The sequence below is a fragment of the Populus euphratica genome, unplaced genomic scaffold (assembly GCF_000495115.2).
Source record: "Populus euphratica unplaced genomic scaffold, PopEup_1.0 scaffold475.1, whole genome shotgun sequence".
NCBI classification, from domain to species: Eukaryota; Viridiplantae; Streptophyta; class Magnoliopsida; order Malpighiales; family Salicaceae; genus Populus; species Populus euphratica.
In genome coordinates this window covers 259,873-268,091 of record NW_011500195.1, presented here as the reverse complement: position 1 = coordinate 268,091, position 8,219 = coordinate 259,873, and positions in this window count along the sequence as shown.

Below are 8,219 nucleotides of genomic sequence, written 5' to 3'. Positions count from 1 at the left end.
TAGTAGTAGTAGTAGTAGTAGTAGTAGTAGTAGTAGTAGTAGTAGTAGTAGTAGTAGTAGTAGTAGTAGTAGTAGTAGTAGTAGTAGTAGTAGTAGTAGTAGTAGTAGTAGTAGTAGTAGTAGTAGTAGTAGTAGTAGTAGTAGTAGTAGTAGTAGTAGTAGTAGTAGTAGTAGTAGTAGTAATAATAATAATAATAAAGAAAGAGAAGAAGAAGAAGATGATGAGAACTTTGAGATGGAATATTAATGTAACGATTAAACAATGATAATAACAAATGTCAAGGTTAGAGGTTCCACTAATGGTATATCAAACAAGTATAGTATAAACTCTTATTATTGAATTGGAAACCACACACAAAGGAGGTTCCAATCAGATTATATATTGTTAACATGATTACATTAGTCATCTTATTCAATTAATGCTAATACTTGTAAATCTCGTCAAGCATTCATGATTATAACTTATGTTAACAACAAATCAAGTTCCTTTCATAGCTCAGGTGTCGGTTATACCATACATTATGGGCTATGAAAGTGCCAAGCATTTGTTGTACCAAGTGTTATACAACATAAATCAAGATTAGTCATTTAACAAGCAAAGTATTAAAGAGTGAACAAGATAGCAAATATAAAACATGTTAGTATCAAACATTAAAGTCCATATTAAGTTTACATTATACTTATTCTTACACCATTAGTGTAACCTTTTCACCTTGACATAATTAACTTAGCTAGACATAATGAAAGAAAGCAAAATAGATAAACAAAATAAGAACATAAAAGTTAACTAAGTAAAGGAAAGGAAATGAAAGGCATAAACTTAATATTAATGAAAACAAAGCATAAAAAATACAAAGAGAGAAAGGAAGAGCATGATCTTGATCTGGAAATCAAGATGCCTAAATGCATGGCAAATGCCTCCTTTTATAGGCCAAAAATGGGAACTATTGATTTGATGACTAATTGATAAGTGGGTGACCAACTTTTGACTTGGTGACAATCCTTATCTTCTCTTGTCTGCCCAAAACGTCATTGATAACGTCAAAATTGGAGCCAGTTGCAAACATGAAAGTTGTAGGCAATTGTCTCAGCTTTCTTGTGTAAAAAATTCAGCTCATTTGGACTTCTAGAACTCCAGATATGGCCAAAATACCGAACAGTGCTCGGGCTGGAAGACAGATTCGGGCTTCTTTGTTGTTGCTACAATTTGGACTTGATAATGGCCTTTTTAGATCTTGGGCTCCATATGAAAGTTGTAGGCCTATGTCTTACCTTTCCATCCATATAAATTGGACCTAAATCTGAGATCTGTAGCTCCAGATATGACCCAATTACCGAACAGTGTTCCGGTTTGGATTGCACCGACATCTCTTTTCTATGTTTGGCCATCTCTTTATCCTTTCAATTTCAGTTCTTAAATTCATAAATCAATCCTTTCATTTATCTAATAGGCCTGCATTTAAAATGAATATTTACCACAAATTAAAGGTATCTTAGGTTATTAGATATATTATTATAAAACATGTTTTAGTTAAGGAGTTATTGATACTTCAAGTGCAAAATGATGATATAAAACCATGATAAAAATGCACTTTTAAGTACTAATCATGGTGCATGAGGGGAGATTTATTATGTGTAGTCCCCCACCATGTGATGGTGGGACCATCACATTAATTGTTATAAGCTACCTTTTTTAATTTAAATATAGTTGTACTGTAGATGTAATAGTACTTTTAATAAAAAGAGAGAAAAGAAAAATAGGAGAAAGAGAGGAAGTTGAGACAGCTGAATTGGTTGTCTTCATTCTTCTATTTCCAGCTTCACCGTTGGATCAGGCTGAGATTATGACAGTAACTTTTAGACACGTTACTTTTCATTCATTCTAAATGGTTGAATCAAAGTTGATCGTGTGGAAGTTGGCTTTTTTGATAAAAAAACACGGCTGTTAGTATTGTGAGCTTTTCTCAAACATTTCTCTCTTTAATCTTGTTGTATTCAAAAGATAGGTTGTTTTTGATGATATGTATGTTATAGTCCTTAGTTGAATCTAAGAAAGAACAATTGTGAACCCATTATTTATTGATAGTAGAAGGTTTTAGGTGGATTGCGGTCCTGTGGTTTTGCCCGCATCGAGTTTTTCACATAAAAATCTCTTCATTCTTGATATTAACCTAGTATGGTAGACTTTGGATGTGGGACCAAGAATAGAGAAGGGATGTCTACACAACTACTTATGGGAGTACTAGTAACTCATATCCTTAAAACATCTTAGAACTTGGGGGCATATTTGATAACTGAGCAATATTTTATTCCTATCACCTTTGTCTAACCAACTCAAGCTCCATTCACCATGGACTTAATGGAAGAAGGACCTTATAATAATAAGTCCATCGATTTTATGAACCACGATAAGTAAGATTAAGGGCAATTGAGGGTAATGACTAGTTTGACCCCCAATGAGTAGCTGGAGTATGTTTAATATATAACATTGTGGTACCAAAGGATTTTAGGATACCAAATTTTATTAAATACACCGATTTGGAATACCTGAACACTCACCTTTAATCCTACTATAAGAAAATGGTGGAAGTGATCCATAATGATAAATTAATGATCTATTTTTTTTAAAGATAACTCGCAGGGTCTACTTTGAGATGGTGTATGAGGTTAAACAATATTAAGATCAGGAGTTGGAAAGATTTGGTAGAGGCTTTCCCTAAGTAGTATAAGTTTAACTTAGAAATTGCTCAAGACTAAACAAACTTTATAATAATGGAGAAAAGAAGTAAAGAATCAGTGAGGGCTTATGCTAAAAAATAGAGGGATGAGGCAACACATATCCAACTCCCTTTAATAAAGATAGAGATGGTGACTTTGTTCGCTAATACCTTTAAGGCAATCAACTATGAGCATCTAACGGGTAGCTCATCTTAATATTTCTATGATGTTGAATGCATAACTGAAAGAATAAACCAAAGGGATTAAAGTTGAGTGTATAGTTGAAGCTTTTAGAGAAGAAAGGTTTTATTGTAAGGAAAAAGAAAGGTGACATTAATAGCTTAGGAATTCAAGTTGGTTGAGCTACTGACAATGATTTAGTTCTATTTATAGGAATCGTCAGATTGGGATTTTAGGTTAGCCGAATCGTTGTTCAAGATTTTTATTTTGGTTAAAGAACATTTCATTAGGATATCAGGTTAGCCAAACTATTTTTCAGATTTTAATTTTGGTTCAAAGGAATCGTCATATTGGGATTTCAGGTTAGCCAAGTTGTTGATCATATTTTTTATTCTAGTTAAAAGGGGTTGCTAGATAGAGTTCTCAGGTTAGTCGAACTACTTTTCAAATTGGAATCTCAGGATAACCAACTATACATAGTTTTTATCATAGTTCTAGTTGAAGAGGATTATTGCAAACACAAAGTTTCAAGTCAACCAAACCAAAAGCTTTAACAAGTTTAGTTTTGTTAAAAAATTTTTTTTTTACAAAGCTTACTATGCGAAGCACTTAACCAGTCTTTTACTTCATAAGTATTTTAAAGAGAGGACATCAGTTGTTACCTATTTTTGTATACATAAAAAGAGAAGGGCGAGGGGGGATAAAAAATCAAAAAGCTATTCAAAGAAAAGAAAGAAATATATCAGTGAGAAGCGGATACTATAACTCCTAGAAAATAGCGAAAGATTCATTGATGAGAATCAAATATACAAATATTGAAATTTAATACTATATTTTTTTAATGATAAAAGCCCTATTAGCAAAAAAAAAATTAAATTGAGGAAGAGAAATTCAAAATTAGATATTTAAGGATTCAATTAGATTTTTTTTGAAAGTTTAATTTAATTTATAAAGGGCAGGGCTTAATTGCTGAAACAAATGAATTTGAAGTCAATTTAGGGTTTAATTGGAAGAAATTAAAGTTTAGGGATTGAAATGCGAGTTTTAAGAGTTGATTTGGTCAAATTAGAGGTTTAATTACATAAATATTAATGTTTAATGGGTAATTAGAAATTTGATTGAAGAAATCCAAAATCAAGAACCAAACTGAAAAAGATACTTAAATGTTGGGATTAAAATTGATCGAATCAGCAGCTAAATTGAAGAAATGTTATTGGTTAATTGACAGTCAAAATGCACAAATGTAGAACTAAGGACCAAATTAAAAAACATGGCAGATTTTAGAGCTAACATTTGAGCTTGACTATGATGAAATTGAATTGATTCTTAAAATCAAAATCTCAATCAAGGGCCTGATTGATAAAATAAATTTTTTTTGACTAATTTTGAGATAAGGATTTCTAAAGGCTATTATGTTCTTTAAGCACCAAAATGACACCATTTTAGTTAAATGAAATGACATATTTTGTTTGCAAAAACAAAACGATGGTGTTTTGATAGTACTATATAACATCCTTTTCCTTTGGACTAGTTATATAGGTGGGGAAGGATAAAAAAGAGGGTTATTTCCCTCTCTTTTGTAGCGTGCTTCAGCTCCCTCTCTCTCCTCCATATCCCCACACCACGACATAATCCACGTCCCTTTTATGGCTTGCCATTGTGCCCAAAGTGAGTAGAGAGAACAAGTCTTGTGGCTAGCCCTAGAGGGGCTGCAAAGTGGCCACCTAGCCACCTTACTCTTCAACATGTTATGGACAACAAGAAAGTGGTGTAAATTCCTTCTTACCCCTATAAATACCCTATCACTAGTGTCGCTACATGTTATGGACAACAAGAAAGTGGTGTAAGTTCCTTCTTACCCCTATAAATACCCTATCACCAGTGTTGCTCCACGACGTCGGGCGATGACTTCACTTTTTTTTGTTTGTTTCAACAAAAAAGAATAATTTAGTTTTTCTTCTTGATTGGGGGAAATAAAGATTTTTATTGGAATCGCCATCTAGTAATTTGAGGGAACTAGAAATCCAAAATTAGACACTCGTCCCAGAGATTCAGGTACTTGGTTAGTTATGATTAAGAGAAGGTAGACACCATCCTTAAAACATCCTTTCAGAGAAAGGTTACCCTTACTTGTGTGTTTTTCTTATTTGATTCAAATGCTATTATATTTTAAACTTATTTGTAAATTTTTAACATGGTTAACGTCGGTCCCTAAAAATAGAAGAAACGTTAAAAATGACATCAGTCTCTAAAATTAGAAAACTTTGTCTAAAATATCGACGCTTATCCCTAAAAAGGAGAGTTACGTCTGATTTACTAAAAGAAATAATAATGGACATAATCCATATTTGGTATTTAAATTTTTGACATCGGTCCTTTTCTGTAAATAAAAAAGACGTGTTGAAAAATAATATTTATTTTATAAAACAAAAATTATTTTGATATAATTGAGAAATGGGTTTTGACCCATGAACAATGGTATGATAAAATAGGTGTTGGACCCATGTTGTTATTTATTTTTGTTTTTTCTTGTTTTTTTTTTACATGAAAAAATTTACAAGTATTTATATATTAAAATATAAAAACAAATACCATACAAAATCATAGGAAATTACCCAAGTGCCCCTGTATAAGTAAAAGATTGAAATACCCTCAAATTTATCAAAAATTTATGAAAATACCACTGGCAGCGCGTGTTGCGCACGCACGGTTACTGTTGACAGTGGTGAAATTTTCCAGTGAGATTCTGGCCAAAAGATGGTTGATTCTGGTAGATCTGAGGACGAGGAATCTGATGGTGGTGGTCTCGATAACCGTTGATGGTGAATGATGGAGAATCGACGACTTGAAGGTAGGTTGGCCGATGACGATCGCGACCTTTTTTCGGCCAAAATCGTCGGTGAAAAAGTGTCAAACGGCTGGGGTTTTGCTTCAGAGGAGGCGATGCATCTTTCTGTGGTGGTTTCGCGGCTTGTAACGGCCGAAAATGGGAGATCGATGGAGAGAGAGAGAATCGCCGACGAGAGGAGAGAGAAGCTCTGGGTTTTGATACGGTGCAGACGAGTGTATGGTGCATCGGTGCATCTGAAGCCTGTGAACTGTTGGATCGTGGATGAATAGATCGTGCGGTTGTGATTGGTTTGATCTGCAAATTGATTGGACGGTCAAGATGGACTGAGCTATGATCTGGTGTGTCGCGGTGTACCGTGTTTGGTTCACCCGATGATGTGGCGCAACAGGATCAAAGGGCAAATTATTTTAAAGGTTGAGATGGATTTGGGTTTTAATCTGGTGTGGTAAAGCCTATTGTATCCTAAGAAATCAAAGGCTCAGATTTAAATACTATTAGATCTAACGGTTGAGATATTTTTGGTATTTTTCAATTTGTGTTTTTAAAAAATCAATATCTTACTATGGTGTAGAAAAAATATATAAAAAAGAAATAGTATCAAATAGTAACACAAATAGTAACACTCTCAAATTCAGAATTCACAATTGAGAATTCATTTTCTGTTTTTCTCCTCTTTGTGACGGTTTCATTGGCTATTTATAGACTCAGCTCAAATTGGGACTGCAAAGGAATATTTTAAAAGAAAGGGAAAGGAATATCAAAGATAGTCTTTCCTCATTTCAAGTAAGATCAGTTAAAACAAATAAACTTTGTCTACATCTAGGGTAATGCTTTGGATTTATAAGATATCATGTTTTGCGAGTCCATGACAAGCTAATATACTACAAACCATTATTCATGTTGATAAAATGTAAGTCCAAGACAGAATTTGAGTGATAGTTGTTGCAATTGCATGTTTTTGACTTGTATGGTCGTCTCTTTCAAGGTAATTGCTTTGAATATTATCCTAAACAAATCATTGATTTATTTCATTGAAATCATAAACAAAATCAATTCTTTTAAAACCTCATTTAAGAAGAATGGGTTCTCTTGTAAAAAAGTTTGAAAGATCAAATTGTTGAGCCATTGAGATCATGCACGGGCTTTTTGGTGAGGTATATGCAAAGAGAATTTCCTAGCCAAAACTTCATTTAATTGATTTTGATTGGATGAAATACATTATACATATTACTTTTTCACAGAATCAAAGTTTACAGGCCTAGGTAAATCATCTCCATCCATCCTAGTTAACAACAGAGCCCCTCTAGAGAATGCTTTCTTCACTACATATGGGCCTTTATAGTTTGGTGCCCTCTTGCTTCGATCTTCACTTGGTACTGGTAAGATTTTTTTGACTACAAGATCCCCTTCTTTGAATTCTCTTGGTCGGACTTTCCGGTTATATGCTTTGGCCATCCTTCTTTAGTATAACTGGTGATGACAAATTGAAGCCAACCTTTTCTCACTTATCATGTTTAGCTGCTCATATCTCACTTTAGCCCATTCAGCTTCTTCTAGTTCAGATTCTATTAGTACTCTTAGAGCAAAGGGAAGCATCTAATGCCAATCCTTGTAAGTAACTACCATCTTCTGGATAATCTTATTGATATTCTTGTTTACAGCTTTGACAGTACCATTCATCTTTGGTCTGTAGGGAGATGAGTTTGAATGTTTAATTTTCCACTTTACACATAATTCTGTGATCATTTTTCCATTAAAATTCTAGGCATTGTCAGTCACTATCTTCTCCGGTGAACCATACCGGAAGATCAAATCTTTCTTAATGAAACTCTTGACCACCTTTTGAGTTACATGGGCATAAGAGCTGGCCTCCACCCACTTTGTGAAGTAATTAATGGCTACCAAGCTAAATTGATGCTTATTGCTCGCCCTTGGGTTGATTGGCCCAATCACATCTATTCCCCACATTGCAAACGACCATAGTGATGTCATATTAAATAGAGGAGCTGGAGGTGGATTTATATTATCACTATCCACTTGACATTTATGACATTTCCTGACATGATCGATGCAATCTTTCTCCATGGTCATCCAGAAATACCTAGATCATTGCAATTGTCTAGCCATCATATGCTCACTTGCATGAGTTGCACAAATTCCTTCATGAATTTCTTACAATGCTACCTTAGCTTCGATTTCATTTAGACATCATAGTAAAGTCTCATTGAATGACCTTCTGTATATAATTTCTCCATCCAGGTAAATTTCCAGAGCTAACCTTCTCAAGGTCTTCATATCTGCTTTAGATGCCTAGAGGGATACTCTTGATATTGGATAAACTGTTTGATGTCATAAAACCATGGGTTCCCATCTATTTCTCCTTTAGTTGAACAACAATGAGATGGAAAATTTCTAATCTCAATGCAGATTGGTTGTACCCTGACTACGTAATCAGTTTTGGCCATAGAAG